Consider the following 20885-nt stretch of genomic DNA (forward strand, 5'->3'; position numbering starts at 1 on the left):
TGTCCTCGTTTCTGGGCGAGTGGACCACAATAACTTCAGACGCTTGGGTGCTGGAAGTCATCAGAGACGGCTACAAGCTAGAGTTCTGCCGACCCTTAAGAGACGGGTTTGTACTCTCTCCCTGCAAGTCTCCGGTCAAAGCTGTGGCAGTGCAGCAGACTTTGGACAATCTGGTCCGCCTGGATGCGGTCGTTCCGGTGCCAGAAAGTCAGCTTGGCAAGGGGCGTTACTCCATTTACTTTGTGGTACCGAAGAAAGGAGGTTCTGTCCGGCCTATCCTCGACCTCAAAGGGGTCAATCGGGCCTTGAAAGTGCGGCACTTTCGCATGGAGACTCTCCGCTCTGTTATAGCGGCAGTGAAGGCAGGGGAGTACCTGGCATCCTTGGACATCAAGGAAGCGTACCTGCATATTCCCATCTGGCCTCCTCATCAACGCTTTCTGCGTTTTGCAGTCCTGGGCCGACACTTCCAGTTCAGAGCCCTCCCGTTCGGGTTGGCTACTGCTCCGCGGACCTTTTCCAAGGTAATGGTGGTCATAGCGGCCTTCCTGCGAAAGGAAGGAGTACAAGTCCATCCTTATCTGGACGACTGGTTGATCCGAGCCCCCTCTTATGCAGAGTGCGGCAAAGCCGTGGACCGGGTAGTTGCTCTTTTGAGCTCCCTGGGATGGATCATCAACTGGGAGAAGAGCCAGCTGCGCCCGACTCAGTCCCTGGAGTATCTGGGAGTTCGATTCGACACCCAAGTGGGCAGAGTGTTCCTGCCAGACAATCGGATTGTCAAGCTTCAGGCTCAGGTGGACCAGTTCCTAGTAGCCTCTCCTCTTCGGGCTTGGGACTATGTGCAGCTGTTGGGCTCTATGACGGCCACGATGGAAGTAGTGCCCTGGGCCAGGGCTCATATGAGACCACTACAACACTCTCTGCTGCAGCGCTGGACTCCGATGTCGGAGGATTATGCGGTGCGTCTTCCCTTGGATCCAGCAGTGCGCAAGGCGCTGAGCTGGTGGATGCAGACAGACAAGTTGTCTGCGGGAATGCCTCTGGTGTCCCCAGAGTGGATTGTCGTCACGACGGACGCCTCGTTATCGGGCTGGGGAGCCCACTGCTTGGGAAGGACAGCGCAGGGGCTCTGGTCTCCTGCAGAGGCAAAGTGGTCTATCAACCTCCTGGAACTCAGAGCCATTCGGTTGGCGCTTTTGGAGTTCATCCCGGTACTGGTGTTGAAGCCTGTACGGGTCCTGTCGGACAATGCCACGGCTGTGGCCTATGTCAACCGCCAGGGAGGTACCAAGAGCGCCCCTCTAGCCAAGGAAGCTATGAGTCTATGCCAGTGGGCGGAAGCGAACCTGGAACAGCTGTCAGCGGCCCACATTGCCGGAGTCATGAATGTCAAGGCGGACTTTCTCAGTCGCCATACCTTGGAGCCCGGAGAGTGGCAGCTATCTGCTCAGGCGTTCTTGGACATCACGAAGCGCTGGGGCCAGCCGAGCCTAGATCTGATGGCGTCATCGGCCAATTGCCAAGTGCCGCGCTTCTTCAGCAGAGGACGGGACCCTCGATCCCTGGGAGTAGATGCTCTTCTCCAGCAATGGCCGACACAAGAGCTTCTCTATGTGTTCCCGCCCTGGCCCATGTTGGGCAGGGTGCTAGACCGGGTGGCAAAGCATCCCGGCAGGATAATCCTGGTGGGTCCGGATTGGCCCAGGCGTCCCTGGTATGCGGACTTGATCAGGCTCTCAGTCGACGATCCTCTGCGGCTGCCAGTGGAGCAGGGCCTGTTACATCAGGGTCCCGTGGTGATGGAGGATCCCTCCCCCTTTGGTCTTACGGCCTGGCTATTGAGCGGCAGCGTCTGAGAAAGAAGGGCTTCTCAGACAAGGTCATCGCCACTATGCTGAGAGCGAGGAAGCGCTCTACTTCTACTGCTTACGCCAGGGTTTGGCGTATCTTTGCAGCGTGGTGTGAAGCAGGCTCACTTTCTCCCTTCACTGCTTCAATTTCATCAGTGTTGGCGTTCCTGCAAGAAGGTCTGGAGAAAGGCCTGTCGCTCAGTTCCCTTAAAGTCCAGGTAGCGGCTCTGGCTTGCTTCAGGGGCCGCCTGAAGGGTGCTTCCCTGGCTTCGCAGCCAGATGTGGTGCGCTTTCTCAAGGGAGTTAATCACCTGCGCCCTCCTCTGCACTCAGTGGTGCCTGCGTGGAATCTCAACCTGGTACTAAGAGCATTGCAGAAGCCGCCTTTTGAACCCTTGTCGAGGGCATCTCTGAAAGACCTGACGTTGAAAGCAGTCTTTTTGGTGGCTATCACTTCAGCCAGAAGAGTTTCCGAGCTCCAGGCGCTCTCATGTCGAGAGCCTTTTCTACAGTTCACTGAGGCAGGAGTGACTATTCGCACAGTGCCTTCCTTCCTGCCCAAGATTGTTTCTCGCTTCCATGTGAATCAGCAGCTATGTCTCCCTTCCTTTCGTAGGAAGGACTACCCAGAGGAGTACTCTGCTCTTAAATATCTGGATGTGAGACGAGTCATCATCAGATACTTGGAAGTGACCAATGATTTCCGGAAATCGGATCATCTGTTTGTCCTGTATACAGGTCCTCGTAGGGGTCTGCAGGCTGCTAAGCCTACAGTGGCAAGATGGGTCAAGGAAGCCATTGCAGCGGCTTATGTGGCCGCGGGGAAGGTGCCGCCTATCCAGCTGAAGGCTCACTCTACAAGAGCTCAGGCGGCCTCGATGGCAGAGGCCGGTTCCGTCTCCTTGGAAGAGATATGCAAGGCGGCAACTTGGGCTTCGGCCCATACATTCTCCAAGCATTACCGCTTGACTGTGGCTGCTCGGGCGGAGGCCCGGTTTGGAGCTTCAGTGTTGCGGTCAGGGATTTCTATGTCCCGCCCTGGGTGAGTACTGCTTCGGTACATCCCACCAGTCTATGGATTGATCAGCTTGATGATATGGAAGGTAAAATTATGTATAATCATACCTGATAATTTTCTTTCCATTAATCATAGCTGATCAATCCATAGCCCCTCCCAGATATCTGTATTGTTTTTATTCTGGTTGCATTTCAGGTTCAAGTTTAGTCTTCAGTTACTTCAGAAAGACTTCGTGTTCAAGTTTTTTCACTTGGATTCTTCAAGAGTTAAGACGAGTTTGTGTTACAGTGAGCTGCTGCATTCCTCTCCCCTCCGTTTTACGGGGCTGGATTGAGACTTAAAATTCTGCCGGCACTCCCTCCCGCTTCGTGCGGCTGTAGGGCAGTTTTGTACCCCTCCCGCTTAGGCGGTGTTAGGGTCAGTCAGCTCCTCCCGCGGTTGCGGTTGCAGGATAAGCCAGATCCCCCCGCATCGGCGGGTGTGGTGTCCCTCCCCCGCTCCGCGGGGATGAGCTGGACGGATTCCCCTCCCCCACTTGTGTGGGGATGAGCTGGGTTAATTCCCCTCCCCCGTTTCGGCGGTGGTGAGCTGGGCAGAGTGTCCCTTCGTGGGTGTAATTCTCTAAGTGCTGAGTCCTGCGGATGGAGCTTTGATATCGACATACTGAGGAGTTTCCGGCAGCACATGACCACATATAGGGAGGCAAAAGTTTGCTCTCTATCTCCACCTGCTGGTAGATGGACACAACCCACCAGTCTATGGATTGATCAGCTATGATTAATGGAAAGAAAATTATCAGGTATGATTATACATAATTTTACCTTTCCATGTACTGATCAAGCACTCTGCTTACATGCAGCTGCAGGGAGAAACTAAATTTATGCTGATGACAGCAAATCTGAGGGCTAGCAGGTCCAACTTACAGGCCTAGTATAGGGAGGAATACACACTATTCAGAAACAGAATGCTAAGTGTATCTCAAGTATTATTGTAAAGGTTCATTTGCTGTATACACAGTAAAGCAACCCGAATTACTGTGCAAATTTGTTATAATGCCCATGCTTTTTGCTTCTCAACTGTGGCAACCTGAAATCATGATTACTCATGTATCTTTGAGCAATTATACTTATTTTTTGCAAGATTATATCTCTAATGACCCAATCTTCTAAGTATGAACCTTGTTTTCTACAATACAGCATTAACCTGTGCCAACGGAAGATTTTGCCCAATGTTAATGACTCATCCTTAATATAAATAGATACTTTACTGTACTTTACCAGGTGCTTATATTCCGCTCACACCTTGAGAGCTTTGGAGCAGATTACAGAGTAAAGCGAATTAACAAAATTAAATTGGAAGTCAGGTTTCACAGCAAATTACAGAGCGGATTAGAGGGCAGATAAGTTAGTCTAATGCATAGAAAGGGATTTCAGTTTGGTATTTACATGGTTTGTGTTGTGTCTACTTTTCCTGTTAATAAAATAGAAATAATCAATTACTCCTGATTCCTTTATCTAGTTGTTTGCACAATATTAGTTATCTTGATATTCATAACCATTTATATGTCTTTAGTAATAAAACTCTCTTGCATGTAGAAATAGACACTATCTATAAGCACATTTCTCTACCACCTCTAACCATGCAATTAGATCTCCTGTTTAGAACTATGATCTTGTGCATTTATGTTTATTATTCATTTAATATACAAAAAGAAAATCAAAACAGAACACCAATACTAAAATAGGAAAGCCTGACCACACAACCAAGAATACAGCTTTCTTAAGCACACTCACCTCAGAAAAGCACAACATAAATCAAAGTCTTGCAAAAGCACTGAGCTCACCCCACTACTCGGTCACTTAACCTTCAAAACTCTGAATAAACAAAAATGTCTTTAATTTCACCTTAAATCTTTTTATATCAGCTTCCTGCTGAATCTCTTTAGGCAAATCATTCCACAAAAATGGTGCTAAATAAAAAAATGCCTTCTTCCGAAACCATTCCCCTCCAAAAAAAAAATTTAGCCCATTGAGGCATAAACATTTGACAGCCCTTATTTGGCTAAAATGAATCAAACGTTATTAGAACATGAGGTCATCAGTGTATTTTTAAAGGATTGACTTGTTTTTTTCAGCTTGGAAAATGGAAAAAGATACCACTCATAATTAGTGGGATATCTTTACCACTTGATCTCCTCAAGCAAAAATCCTTCCTTAATTGAAAGCTTCACCCTGTAATAGTAATCCTTATTATTATCATTGGTTTAACTGTTTGGAATTGTTGCCTTTCTTACTGTCTATATAAACATACTGGTTCTGTTCTTTTAAGCAGTTATGTAACAGTAGAACCATAGAGTGGAGCCATAGTGCAATGGCCAAGGGATGGAACGTCCGTCTCTGCTTTGTGTTGCTTTTTAGATGCTTTTCTGTTTCAAAAATAAGCCCCACAATCTCTGTGGTAAGTACATACAGCAGAACAAACAGCAAACCAAAAAATGTAGAAACTAATATCAAGGACTTTAATTCAATCAAATAAATACTTATGTCTGACGTGGCCACATTTTGCCAAAAGGTTGCGACACTGGCAAAACGTTAGGACAAAACAATAAAATTAAGATCACGTAGTAACAGTCATTCACATAAAAGTAAAAACAAGAAATGATTATAAATAATAAAACATGTAAATAAATAAATAAAGTGAATCACTGACTATCTCCTGTTCAGAAAAGCTATGAAAACCTACCTACTCAAAACAATCTACAACTAACCACATAAAATATGGACAACCTTCCTACGTCACAATTATAATACAATAATTTAACCCCACCCGAATGTAAATTGTAAGCCACTTTGAACTGAAACTTGTTTTTGGATAACAGTGGGATACAAGAATGCATAAATAAATAAATATCAGAACCATGTAAGACAATTAAGAACATGAACAAAAATCTATCAAAATAAAGACATTAAAATTAACAGGATACTGAGCTTGATGGACCTTCGGTCTGAACCAGTATGGCAACTCTTATGTTCTTATGAAACCTTAGGGGACAATTTAGACATCCCAATCAGCCTGATATAAAGGGCCAAGTGCGGTAGAGTAAGCTAGGTGCTAATGGGGTCAAACCTAGCAGTGTCTGACTATTACAGCTGTTGTGTGGAGGCTGAAGAACCTGCATGCCATCAGCTTCCCTGCTGCTGTCCCACCATTGTTGTCCCTTCAGTAGTATAGCTGGCCAGTCATTTTTACTAATTATCCAAAGTGCTGTACATGCTTGGCCAAGCCATATTTATCCCAAACATGCATGCATGCTTCTGGGCTGAAGAACCATCCTAAATCTTCTGCCTGCAATATGCAGCCATACATGCCCAGATAGAACAGAAATAAACTGGGCATGATAGTGCACTGCAATGTGCAAATGATTCACAAGCACCCTAGATATAGCAACAAGTCCTTCTATATAGCCATGGGAGAGTAGGGAGCATATATAACAGATGACAGATGTGTGCTATTTCTCATCAGTGTGGACAGGACAAACATGGATGAGAGATAGGGAGGTCCTGTTGGCAGATTGTTGTCCCAGGACTCTGAACACAAGGTGAAATCTGTGCTGTTTGTCCCAACAGAACAGTCGGTGTGAGGAGTGGCCTGGAAGGTCTGAAGTCTAAGGTCCGCCACTTCCATCAAGAACACCCTGACCTGTACCAACAGCTTAGACTGAGCAGGGTAGATAGTGGGGTTCCATAGGGGTCTGTGCTGGGACCACTGCTTTTTAACATATTTATAAATGATTTAGAGATGGGAGTAACTATTGAGGTAATTAAATTTGCTGATGACACAAAGTTATTCAAAGCTGTTAAATCGCAAGAGAATTGTGAAAATGAAAAGACCTTATGAGACTAGGAGACTGGGATGTGGGAAAGAGGAGCCTGTACTATAGCTACGTGATGCAAGGTTCCACATTAAGAGTCATCAACCAGGAAAGGGATCTAGGTGTCATCGCTGATGGTACATTGAAACCCTCTGCTCAGTGTGTAGCTGCGGCTCAAAAAAAAACAACAGCATAGAATGTTAGACATTATTAGGAAAGGAATGGAATACAAAAATGAGAACATTATAATGCCTTTGTATCGCTCCAGGATGTGATTGCACCTCAAATATCGTGTGCAATTCTGATCTTTGCATTTCAAAAAAAATATAGTGGAATTAGAAAAAATATAGAGAAGGGTGATGAAAGTGATAAAGGGGATGGGACAACTTCCCTATGATGAAAGGATTAGGCCACTAGGGCTCTTCAGCTTGTAGAAAAGATGGTTGAGGGGAGATATGATACAGGTCTATAAAATAATGAGTGGACTGGATTGGGTAGAGGTGAATCACTTCTTTACTCTTTCCAAAAATACCAGGACTAGGGGGCACGCAATGAAGCTACAAAGTAGTAAATTTAAAACAAACCAAAGAAAATATTTCTTCACTCAATGTGTAATTAAACTCTAGAATTTGTTGCCAGAGAGTGTGGTAAAAGCAATTAGCTTAGCAGCATTTAAAATGAATTATTTTCTTCAATCTTCACCGAGGAAGATTTAGGAGAGATACCGGTGCCAGAAATGGTATTCAAAGCTGAGTCAGAGAAAGAGAATCAAATCTCTGTAAACCTGGAAGATGTAACAGGGCAATTTGACAAATTGAAGAGTAGCAAATTGTCTGGACCAGATGGTATTCATCCCAGAGTACTGATAGAATTGAAAAATGAACTTGTTATTAATATGTAATTTATCTTTAAAATCAAGCATGGTACCAGAAGATTGGAGGGTGGCAAATGTAACACCGATTTTTTTTAAGGGTTCTAGAGGTGATCCAGGAAATTATAGACTGGTGAGCCTGACGTCGGTGCCAGGAAAAATGGTAGAGACTATTAAAAAGAACAAAATTACAGAGCATATGGATTTATGCAAAAAAGGCAACGTGGATCTAGTGAAGGAAAATCCTGCCTCACCAATCTACTACATTTCTTTGAAGGTGTGAACATATTTGTGGATAAAGGTGAGCCGGTCAATGTTGTGTAGCTGGATTTTCAAAAGACATTTGACAAAGTAGCTCATAAAAGACTCCAGAGAAAATTGGAAAGTCATGGGATAGAAGGTAGTATTCTATTGTGCATTAAAAACTGGTTAAAAGATAGAAAACAGAGAGTAGGGTTAAATGGTCAGTATTCTTAATGGAGAAGGGTAGAAAGTGGGGTTCCACAGGGGTCTGTGCTAGGACTGCTGCTTTTAAACATATTTATAAATGATCTAAAGATGGGAGTAACTACTGATTTGCTGATGACACAAAGTTATTCAAAGCTGTTAAATCGCAAAAGCATTGTGAAAAATCACAAGAGGACCTTACAAGACTGGGAGACTGGGCGTCCAAATGACAGATGATGTTTAATATGAACAAACAAAAAAGCAGTTAGCTTAGCGGAATTTTAAAAAGTTTTGACTAACTTCCTAATAGAAAAGCCAATAAGCTATTATTAAGATGGACTTGGGGAAAATCCACTGCTTATTTTCTAGGATAAACAGCATAAAATGTTTTGTACTGTTTTGGGATCTTGCCAGGTACCTGTAACCTTCATTGACCACTGTTTGAAAAAGGATGCTGGTGTTGATGGATCTTCAGTCTGTCCCAGTATGGCAAAGCTTATGTTCTTAAGTTCTTAAAGATGTTTGGATAATTTCCTAAAAGAAACGTCCATAAGCTATTATTAAGATGGACTTGGGAAAAACCACTGCTTATTTGTAGGATACAAAACATAAACTCGTAGAGTTTTTCAGCAGGAGTACTGTGTTTGTTGTGACAAATAGAACAATGTATCTATCTATAATAACAGGGGAAGTCTCATATAGTCACCGAGGTGGTTTCATCTACCATCAATCATGGTGTGCCTCTGTTTGGTGCCAGATATAATCATCGACAGACCCCCTCCTGCCTCTATTTTAAGCTTTTCATTTGTTTGCTTATGTAGAAATGTTATTGCTTTTTTTTGTTGTATCGAACTAATCTCAATGTCTTTTATCTTATACATAATGACTTTTCTCTACAACCTCCATCAACTCCCTTCTGAAATCATGAATCAGGCTATATCTAAAGTGCCATGGGTGTGCTGATCCTCATAAAACATCCAACATATAGGAAACTTGACTTATCTGTTCATCCAGGTGCTGGTGTAACCTGCACCTGGACCTGCACCTGGACGAATAGATAAATCAATTAAAGAGATTGTAGATAATGTTCAAGTGATTCCTGTATCTTCTTTTTGGCGATTGCAGTTATTTACCAGAGTCAGTTAGGAAGGTGCATTGGAAGGAGGCAGGTGTGAAGGAGCCTGCCTCTACTTGTTTAATGGAATTTGTGAGAATTTTGAGGAATAATGGTAATGTATGTGTAAGGATTAATGAGAGTGTGCTTAATAAATGGTATTGAGAGTCTCACGTGGTTTATTTGGCTCTTCAAGGTGTGTGATAGTTCATGTCCTGATGGAAAATGGCAGCTGGGAGTGCTGATAAAATTTATGAAGTTGTGGGATATGTAAATAATTAATTTCTCTTTGGAAAAGTTATATGCTAGGAACTCCTGAGTTCTGAGGAAAGGAGTTCAGAGATCTAAAGGGAAAGCTGGCAGATAGTTCTGTGTTAACAGATTAATTTAGACACAGAAGACAGTTGCTGCATTTTGAACTAGCTGTCTAAAGCTGATGTTGGTGGAGGTGTACTTTGTACTTATGAAAGCCTGAACCAAGCAGTTTCAGTGCTGCTAAGTATCTAATATCTAAGAATTAATGTACGGACGATGAGAAGTGGAAATTTCTCTTTTTTCTGTAAATTACAATGATATTAAGCAGGCCAGGTGGAGCAAGTACCCCCACCTCTTCCCCCATCTTCCTCCATTTGCTGTTCACATGAGTGTGTTTATTAGCCTTTGAGAGACTTTTAGGATGCAGATCAAAGGAAGTTCCAGGTTTAGGGGGCAGGGCTGACAGAGGAGAGAGAGATAGAAATCCTGTAGTCAGGACTGGATAAGAAAATATTATTGCAGAAGGGGGAGAATCTCTTCCATTGATTATGGCCAGGAGACAGAATTCTTTCCCATGCCCTTGGAAGTAAGGCTACTATCCAGGAGAGAATTACCCTTTTACAACCATGAACCAGGTAACACCTTATTTCCTTCTCTGCCTAGAACAATTCAAACACTCCCTGATCCCTGGAGTCAATAGCAATAATTCTATTGACAAGAGAAACCTAACACCTCTATAACAACTCTATAAGGAAGCAGGCTGTAAAGATGAATAGAAGAGGTCCAAAACATTTGGACAACAGACCAAATGCATCTTCAAAAGGAAATATAAACAGATGCTATATATTTCTTTATTGGCAGGAAATCCTGCCTGACTTTAAGATGCTAATTAAGGGGGTAAGAAGAAACCCTCCCCCCTTCTTGTGCTCCTCTGGTATTGAAAGGGAAAAGAAATCCTATATAATATCTCTCTGCCAGATAGGAGGTTGGGCTGTGTACATCTCTTTTGGCTCCCAAGCCAGGGAGTTTGAAAGAATGTCCTGCTCCAACTTCCCATTGTAATTTCCATTTCTATAAAAGAAATGAGAACATATATAGAAATGCAGCATTCAAAATGTCATATTCTAGACTATTTCTTATTATTTATCATAAAAAATAAACCAGTGTTAACCCCGAGAAGCACTTCTCTGGTCTTTTTTTCTTTGTTTCAGTCTAAATAAGTTTTATCCGCTGTCCAGCTCTAAGATATCGGTTGAGAGGATTGTATTGTGTAAGTAGTGCTGACCGTGATTAAAGACTCTGGAGGTGCGGCACGAAAAGCGCAAACACTAAGTTAACTGGCGAGGTTAAAAAAAATAAAATTGATGGCCGAAAATGAAAGGTTCATTTAAAGTGTACCTAACTGTCCTTGGCAGACTATCCAGCTCATTTTCAAAAGAGAAGGGTGCCCATCTTCTGACACAAATCGGGAGATGGGCGGCCTTCTCTCAGAGCCGGCCATATCGGCATAATCGAAAGTCGATTTTGGCCGGCCTCAACTGCTTTCCGTCGCAGGGACGGCCAAAGTTCAAGGAGGCATGTCAGCAGTGGACAAAGGCAGGATGGGGGCGTGGTTAACAGATGGCCATCCTCGGCCGATAATGGAAAAAAGAAGGCCATCCCTGATGAGCATTTGGCCGACTTTACTTGGTCCCTTTTTGTTCACGATCAAGCCTCGAAAATGTGCCCACACTGACCAGATGACCTCCGGAGGGAATCGGGGATGACCTCCCCTTACTCCCCCAGTGGTCACCAACCCTCTCCCACCCAAAAAAACAAATTAAAAACATTTTTTTCCAGCCTGTATGCCAGCCTCAAATGTCATACCCAGCTCCATCACAGCAGTATGCAGGTCCCTGGAGCAGTTTTTAGTGGGTACTGCAGTGCACTTCAGGCAGGCTGACCCAGGCCCATCCCCCCCTACCTGTTACACTTGTGGTGGTAAATGTGAGCCCTTCAAAACCCACCCGAAACCCACTGTACCCACATCTAGGTGCCCCCCTTCAACCTTTAAGGGCTATGGTAGTGTACAGTTGTGGGTAGTGGGTTTTGGGAGGCTCAACACCCAAAGTAAGGGAGCTATGCATTTGGGATCAATTTGTGAAGTCCACTGCAGTGTCCCCTAGGGTGCCTGGTTGGTGTCCTGGCATGTGAGAGGGGACCACTGCACTACTAATGCTGGCTCCTCCCACGACCAAAGTGCTAGGATTTGGTCATTTCTGAGATGGCCATCCTCGGTTTCCATTATAGGCGAAAACTGAGGCCTGCCATCTCTAAGGTCGACCTAAATGTTGAGATTTGGCCATCCCCGACCATATTATCAAAATGAAAGATGGCCGCCCATCTTGTTTCGTTAATGCAGGTTGCCCCGCCCTTTCACGGCGCTGTCCTTAGAGATGGGCGTCCTTATAGATGTGCGCCCTCGTTCGATTATGCCCCTCCACGTAGCTGATGCAGTCACCAACAGTGTCAGAATTGCATATTTTATTTATTTATTGCATTTGTATCCCACATTTTCCCACCTATTTGCGGGCTCAGTGTGGCTTACAATACATTATGAATGATGCAAATACAATGTGTTACAGTACGATTATGGGTTACATTATAAGGAGTTATGGGAAGACAAAGTCAAGTCAAAACAACATTTAGAGCATATAAACAGTGGAATGGCACAATGGGGAAAAGATAGGGCGATAGAACAATATCACGAAAACCTTAGGGTATAGCAATATTTTATGTGGGTGGAGTGTTAATTGTAGTGAAAATACGGGTAAGAGAATTCAGAAGAGAGTATGTTGGTGTATTTCTGTTAGTGTGTGAGGACTTCATGTGTTTTGATCCTTGCAGTACATTTTCTCGAAGAGATAAGTCTTTAATCGTTTGCGGAAGTCCGTTTGTTCGTGGATCGTTTTCAGGTTGCGTGGTAGTGTATTCCAGAGTTGCGTGCTCATATAGGAGAAGGTTGACGCATGCAGTCCTTTGTATTTTATGCCTTTGCAGTTAGGGAAGTGGAGATTGAGGAAAGTTCGGGATGATCTTTTAGCGTTTCTGGGTGGCAGGTCTATTAAGTCAGACATGTATGCAGGGGCTTCACCGTGGATGATCTTGCGGACTAAGGTGCATACTTTAAAGGTGATACGTTCCTTGAGTGGGAACCAGTGTAGTTTCTCACATAAGGGTTTTGCACTTTCGTATTTTGGTTTTCCGAAGATGAGTCTGGCTGCTGTATTCTGGGCTGTTTGAAGTTTCCTCAGTATTTGTTCTTTGCAGCCTGCGTATAATGAGTTACAGTAGTCCAGATGACTGAGTACGAGTGATTGCACTAGGTTACGGAAGACGGATCTCGGAAAGAATGGTCTTATTCTTTTCAGTTTCCACATGGAGTAGAACATCTTTTTGGTTGTGTTGTTTGCGTGAGTCTCAAGTGTTAGGTGGCGGTCGATAGTGACTCCAAGGATTTTTAAAGTTTCGGAGATTGGCAGTTGTAGTTTAGGTGTATTAATAGCGGTAAATTTATTCGTGTTGTATTGGGAGGTATGAGGCATTGAGTTTTTTCTGCATTCAGTTTCAGTCGGAATGCATCTGCCCAGGTATTCATGATATGTAGACTTTGGTAGATTTCGTTGGAGATTTCGTTAATGTCTTGTTTGAAAGGAATATATATCGTTACATCATCTGCGTATATGTAAGGGTGAAGGTTATGATTTGATAGTAGTTTTGCCAAGGGGATCATCATTAGGTTTAAGATAGTTGGCGAGAGGGGGGATCCTTGCGGTACTCCGCATTCAGGTGTCCATGCAGCAGACGTTGTTGAATTTGATGTGACTTGGTATGAACGTAGGGTTAGGAATCCCATAAACCAGTTTAGGACATTGCCTCCGATGCCAAAATATTCAAGTATGTGTAATAGAATTCCGTGGTCAACCATATCAAAGACACTTGACATGTCAAATTGTAGGAGGAGTATGTTGGTGCCTGTAACGATCATTTGTTTGAATTTGGTCATAAGGGTGATAAGTACTGTTTCTGTGCTGTGATTTGACCGGAATCCTGATTGGGCATCATGTAGTATTGAGAACTTGTTGAGATAATTTTTGAGTTGTTTGGTTACCATCCCTTCGGTTATTTTGGTTATTAGTGGAATAGATGCTACTGGTCTATAATTTGTTATTTCGCTTGCGTTTTTCTTTGTGTCTTTGGGTATTGGGGTGAGTAAAATGTTTCCTTTTTCCTTTGGGAAAAGTCCGTTTTGTAGCATGAAATTCACGTGGTTCGTTAGGTCTGTTATGAATTGTTGAGGAGCTGATTTCATGAGGTTGTTTGGGCAGATATCTAGTTTGCAATGGGATTTGGCGAATCTTTTGAGTGTTTTAGAGATGAGGTCCTCTGACAGTAGTTCGAATTCAGTCCAGATCCTGTCTGCTGGATATATTCCGTCTTCTGGGTCTAGACAGTTTAGGAATGTGGAGTATTCAGTAGGGCTGGTGGGTATTTTAAGTCGTAATTGTATAATTTTTTCCTTGAAGTATTTTGCAAGGTCGTCGACCTCTGGTGTATCTTTGCTATTGTTTGTAACTGGTGTGGTGTCTAGCAGTTTGTGTGTGTCTTTATAGTTTGGTCCAATTATTCTTTTGTAGTGTAGTCTTTTAGTCTGTTTTATGGTATATTTGTATTTCCTCCGAAGTGATTTCCAGGCATTTAATGTGTGTTCATCTTTCTTTTCTAGCTTTCTGACTTGTGTTTTGAGTTTTTTCAGCTCTTCGGTGAACCATGGATTTGATTTTTTCCTACGTGATGTTCTGGTTTGGATTGGGGCAATTGTGTCCATGTTGTTTTGCATATGTCATCCCATTCTTGGAGGAATTGGATTGTGTCTGTGATTGTTGACCATTCGTTTTGATAGACCTGTTGCCAGAATATAAGAAGTACTGGTTTCTCAACAGTTTTCAAAGGATTATACTTGGGTCTCTGCATTGGAACAGAAAACTATTATTGTTGAAAAAAGAGTGGACACTTTGGAAGCTAAGATTAATGAATGGCATGAGTTATTAATAAAAGATAACATTCAGCTATACCACAAGATAGAGACATAAGACTTTACGATTTATATATTTTCCTAAAGTCTCTGCTGAAGCTTCATTGATTACCTTTAAGAAATATTGGAAATGCCACTTGACGCATGTAACTGCTGCACAGCAGAAAGTAACTCCAATTTGGCGCGCGTTGGGTATGTGTAGGCGCCCATCAGGCTTATTTTCAAAAGTCATCGCCAGCCATTTCCTGACATAAATCGGGAGATGGCTGGCGATCTCTCAAAAGCGGTGAAATCGGTATAATCGAAAGCGACTTTTTTGACATCGGCGCTTTCCCGTTGCCTCGCCAGTGAAAGTTCAAGGGGGCGTGTCGGTGGCGCAGCGAAGGCGGGACATGGGTGGGCATGGGCCTGGCTACCAGATGGCCGGCTTTTGCGGATAATGGAAAAAAAAGCGGCGTTAAGCAGTATTTCGCCGGGTTTACTTGGTCCTTTTATTTTCATGACCAAGCCTCAAAAAGGTGCCCCAACTGACCAGATGACCACCGGAGGGAATGGGGGATGATCTCCCCGTAGTCCCCCAGTAGTCACCAACCCCCTCCCACACTAAAAAAATACAAATCAAAACCTTTTTTTTACCAGCCTTTATGCCAGCCTCAAATGTCATACCCAGCTCCCTGACAGCAGTATGTAAGTCCCTGGAGCAGTTTTTAATGGGTGCAGTGCACTTCAGGCAGGCAGACCCAGGTCCATCCCCCCCCCCCCTACCTGTTACACTTGTGGAGCCCTCCAAACCCCCCCAAAACCCACTGTACCCACATGTAGGTGCGCCCCATCTCCTATAAGGGCTATGGTAATGGTTTAGAGTTGTGGGGAGTGGGCTTGGGGGGATTTTGAGGGGGGGCTCAGCACCCAAGGTAAGGGAGCTATGCACCTGGGAGCTTTTTTTGTATTTTAAAAATATTTTTAGAAGTGCCCCCTAGGGTGCCCGGTTGGTGTTCTGGCATGTCAGGGGGACCAGTGCACTAAAAATGCTGGCTCCTCCCATAAGTACATAAGTAATGCCACACTGGGAAAAGACCAAGGGTCCATCAAGCCCAGCATCCTGTCCACAACAGCGGCCAATCCAGGCCAAGGGCACCTGGCAAGCTTCCCATACGTACAAACATTATATACTGTACATGTTATTCCTGGAATTGTAGATTTTTCCCAAGTCCATTTAGTAGTGGTTTATGGACTTATCCTTTAGGAAACCGTCTAACCCCTTTTTAAACTCTGCCAAGCTAACCGCCTTCACCACGTTCTCCGGCAACGAATTCCAGAGTTTAATTATGCGTTGGGTGAAGAAACATTTTCTCCGATTTGTTTTAAATTTACTACACTGTAGTTTCATCGCATGCCCCCTAGTCCTAGTATTTTTGGAAAGCGTGAACAGACGCTTCACATCCACCTGTTCCACTCCACTCATTATTTTATATGCCTCTATCATGTCTCCCCTCAGCCGTCTCTTCTCCAAATTGAAAAGCCCTAGCCTCCTTAGTCTTTCTTCATAGGGAAGTCGTCCCATCCCCGCTATCATTTTAGTCGCCCTTCGCTGCACCTTTTCCAATTCTACTATATATTTCTGGAGATGCGGCAGCCAGAATTGAACACAATACTCAAGGTGCGGTCACACCATGGAGCGATACAACGGCATTATAACATCCTCACACCTGTTTTCCATACCTTTCCTAATAATACCCAACATTCTATTCGCTTTCCTAGCTGCAGCAGCACACTGAGCAGAAGGTTTCAGTGTATTATCGACGACAACACCCAGATCCCTTTCTTGGTCCATAACTCCTAACGTGGAACCTTGCATGACGTACCAAATGCCTTGGATTTCGCCGGGTTTGAGATGGCTGGCATTTTTTTGCATTATCGCTGAAAAACAAAACCAGCGATCTCAAACCCAGCGAACTCTGGCATTTGGCCGGGCTAAACCGTATTATCGGAACAAAACATGGCCGGCCATCTTTTTTGATAATACGGTTCCGCCAAAATAGATCGCCGACGAACTATTTCGCCGGTGACGTTCGATTATGCCCTCTATGCGGCTTAGTAAAAGGGCTCCATGATTTGTTAAATTTGACTCAGGTCATTGAGGGGCCCTTTTACTAAGCCATGCAGGTGCCTACGCATGCCCAATATGCGCCAATTTGGATCTACCGCCCGGCTACCATGTGGCCCAGGTGGTAAGTACATTTTTTACATGCGTCCACTACGCTCACCGGAAAAGGAAAATTAAAGAGATAAGTCCATCCAATACTGATTATGGAGTAGAAGTAGAACCACCCGGAGGTGGATAACAAACAAGTGACTTTTAGAGTCCAAAAATTTTTTTAGTTGTCCAGGATCATAGAAAATATATTTAACAGAATTGTACTTAATAACACATTTACATGGGTAATTCAATCAAAAGAGGACACCCAATTGTATACATGCAGTCTCAGAACCAAAAATTGCTCATGACGCGCTTACTCTAGCACAGGCCATTTTTCAGCACACCTTTGTAAAAGGACCCCTGAGGTGGATGTGATTGAATATAAGTCTGCAACTTTAATTGTGTCTTTTGTATTAGACCCAGATCGTGATTGGATTCTAAGGCTTTTCTTCCGCCATCGTGATTCTACTTTTTTAGGGTGTAAAGTCCGGGCTTTTCCTGACATTGCAAGGGTAACTTAGAAAAAAATCTAAAGTCAGATGTCATATCAAAAATGCCCCTCATATTCACTTTAGGAACAAACATCAAAAATATGTAAATTATCACTTAGCTGCATAGCTGTCTCTTTCTCCTAGCGCACATGAAAACAGGGACCATGCCTGACATTGGCCAGTGTTTTGTTTTGCTGCGTCAGGGTCAAAACTCTGTGGGAAGAGAAATAGATCAGCAAAATAATGCAGAGAAAAGACACCACAAAAAATAATGATGCTTACTTCATTTTCTTTGCCATCAAAACACATCTGAACATGGGAGGCAGACAAAATCACAGAAGAGTGGAGGAGTAGCTAGTGGAGGAGTAGCCTTTGTATCGCTCCATGGTGCGACCACACCTCAAACATTGTGTTCAATTCTGGTCAACACATTGCCTGCCGCATTGAGCCTGCCATGAGTGGGAAAGCGCGGGGTACAAATGTAACAAAAATAAATAAAAATTTCAAAAAAGATATAATGGAATTAGAAAAGGTGCAGAGAAGGGCGACGAAAATGATAAAGGGGATGGGACGACTTCCCTCTGAGGAGAGGCTAAAGAGGATAGGGCTCTTCAGCTTGAGGGGAGATATGATAGAGGTCTATAAAATAATGAGTGGAGTGGAATGGGTAGACATGAAGCGTCTGTTTACTCTTTCCAAAAATACTAGGACTAAGGGGTATGAAATGAAGCTACAAAGTAGTAAATTTAAAACTAATAGGAGAAAATGTTTCTTCTCTCAATGTGTAATTAAACTCTGGAATTCACTGTCAGAGAATGTGGTAAAGGTAGTTAGCTTAGCGGGGTTTAAAAAAAGGTTTGGATGGCTTCCTAAAGGAAAAGTCCATAGACCATTATTGAAATGGACTTGGGGAAAATCCACCGCTTATTTCTAGGATAAGCAGCATAAAATGTTTTGTACTTTTTTGGGATCTTGCCAGGTATTTGTGACCTGGATTGGCCACTGCTGGAAACAGGATGCTGGGCTTGATGGACCTTTGGTCTGTCCCAGTATGGCAATACTTATGTACTTATGGTAAGTACAGTGGGGAAATGGGTTCAGTTCCCACTGCAGCTCCTTGTGACTCTGGGAAAGTCACTAAACCCTGCCCCAGGTTCAAATAAGTACCTGTATATACTATCGAAACCACTTTGAATGTAGTTTATTTATTTATTAGATTTTATTTACCGCCCTTTTGAAGGAATTCACTCAAGGTGGTGTACAGTAAGAATAGATCAAACATGAGCAATAGGCAATTACAGCAGTAAAAATATTCAAGTAACAATACAAAGTATGGCATGGTATACTACTTGCAATGACTACACAATACGTAATAGAACATTATAATTGGTAGTGAAGGGTAAGGCAAAGTTGTAACATATAGATGAGTAAGAAAGTAGGAAGAATTAGAAAGTAAGGTGACTGATTTGAAGAAAGTTGCACATCAGGTCAGAGAGATGGTTAAATATCATCTCAGCTAGGGCAGGAGTGGATAAACATGTCCCGCTGCCATAGGCGCCCCGTATAAGAGCCCAATCTTGATGTTCCCCTGGCCTTGACGTTCCCCTGGCTGCTACTCTCACAAGCGCAGGGCTTGCGCAGCAGCCAGGGAGCTCTCCCACCGTCCCTCCTTCCTTCCTGCTCTCCCCGACCGGCAGCCCTCCTTGCCCCCCCTCACGTAACCCCCACCCCCCGCCAGGGCCCACCCAACATCCCCTCGCAATTTGCCTGCCCTGGGTCCCTGACTCCCTGCAGCATTCTTGTGTTCACCCATACCCGTCGCTGTCAGCGCTGCCATTCATTCTCACAGGCAGCCTCACTCCCGCTCCCCTTTGCCGCGTCCACTCCTCCGGTTCTCTCTGATGCACTTCCTGCACTTTCCGGACAGCACCACTGTCAAAACAGAGGCCAATCTTTCTGTAACCAGGGGAGCTGTCGGGTTCGAACCAAATTTAGACCAAAGAGAGCTGGCAGGATTCTGGGTAAGTTTTATGGGGTTTTTTTCTCTTTTTGTTTTGTTTTGTGTGCAATGAATTGAGGATTCATTTAAAGACCACAGCCTGTCTGGGACGGCTACTGGCAAATAGTGTACACTTTAAAGCTGTAATAGGAGTCCAGACCGGGTTTTGGAAACCCGTGGTTCTGGGGACCGTCCTTTATAGGAGTCTGGATTGAGCTTAGGGAGCTCGAAAGTCTGGGACTTTTCCTTACAGCAGTCTAGACAAGAGTTCTGGAAACTCACAGGTATAATTTTACAGAAAATTAAGCTAGCATTTTGTGGTTGTCCGGAAAAAATGGGTAATTTGTGTTCTAGATTAGCATTGTTATACTTGTTTACCTTGTTGTTTAGATGGCTGTAATGATTATGGCACAGCATTAACCGGTGATGCTAAATTCCTGCATAAGCTACATCCAGAAAATGTCAAATATTTGAAACAATAGAAAAGAGATTTAAATTTGCTGGAAAGGTAACAATGAATTCTTGTGATGACTTGCTTAGAAATCTTGAAGCATATGAAAATAGTCAGAAAAGGAAGCGGGGGAAAATGGGACTAGAACAAGCACAGAATTGGTATATGCAAGCAGACCAGAGAAAATGTACTATTGAAAGAAAAAAAAAAGCTAAGAGCTACCCCATTGGCAGCTTCTGATATCATCATGTGGAATGTGCGGTATGAAGCTGTCTTCATAAAGCTCAAACAAATGTTGGTAAGCTCTTCGGTCCTAGGACTCCCAGCATGTTAGCCAAATCATTAGCAACACAGCAGCGGTTGAAAATCAGATGAAAACCACAGTCATAGGAGACTTTTTACCTTACCCCCCTCCCCCCCCCCCCCGACTATGGGTGGGGACTTGTTCTTTGCAGCTAGGAAAAATTTTCATTCTTTCTTTCCTTCCTTTTTTCTTTTGTTTGTTCAGACTAATTATTTTACAACTACCAGAGTAAGGGATGTTAGGTTTTGTGAGACTGCTAAGGGTTGCTACAAGATATTAGCTCTGTTTTGGGTTCTGCCTGACTTCTTCCTGCAGAATAGCTCTAAACAACGCAGCTTTACATACTTTGGTGTTTGTTTGTTTTGGTCCTATATTCTCTTCCCTTGTGGAGAGGGAAGATTGAAGATTTGTTTTATATTCCTGTCTCCTCTTTGCAAACTGTGCTCAGAACTCTCTGATTACGAATTATTTGTCCAGTTTGTTGAGGCTTCCTTTTGCAGTGTAAATATGTGTAAAGTATTGTGAGTGGTACAGTTTTAATAACTGAAAATAAGAGAGAGAACTTTTTCCTGTCCCTTTTTGCAGTTGATCTGGGAATAACAAAGCCCTTTCTTTTCTTGCTTTTGGCATAGGTTGCCTGTATTTTAAGCACACACTGCACGGGAGTAGGCTTTTCCCTTCAGAGGAATATCAGCTACCAGCCATTTTCTTAAGACTTTTACTTGAAACAGATATTCCTTCTGCCCTGCAGTGAACTTCCTTTGTGACGGTGCCCTTGTCCGATTTCATTATATTTTATCTTTCCAGTGCACTAATATTTTTCTTTTATAGCATGGGGCTTCTCCTTTTGAAGGAGCATTTTTGAATTGTCAGGGCCGTGCCAACACGGTAAGTGGGGTAAGCACCACAGGGGGGCGCCTGCCTTCAAGGGCACCGC

The 20885-nt window shown here is 43.6% G+C and overlaps 1 long non-coding RNA gene across 1 annotated transcript; it reads right to left on the bottom strand.

Moving 5' to 3' along the window:
* Positions 1-901: 901 nt before the first annotated feature.
* On the bottom strand, positions 902-20359 carry LOC115462450. The gene is made up of 4 exons (XR_003940853.1): positions 20280-20359; positions 5727-5731; positions 1749-1752; positions 902-911 (listed from the first exon to the last, which is right to left on the bottom strand). It is a non-coding gene; the product is annotated as an uncharacterized LOC115462450 (long non-coding RNA).
* Between the last annotated feature and the right edge of the window lie 526 nt (positions 20360-20885).

This window comes from Microcaecilia unicolor, chromosome 2, assembly GCF_901765095.1.
Source record: "Microcaecilia unicolor chromosome 2, aMicUni1.1, whole genome shotgun sequence".
Taxonomy (NCBI): Eukaryota; Metazoa; Chordata; class Amphibia; order Gymnophiona; family Siphonopidae; genus Microcaecilia; species Microcaecilia unicolor.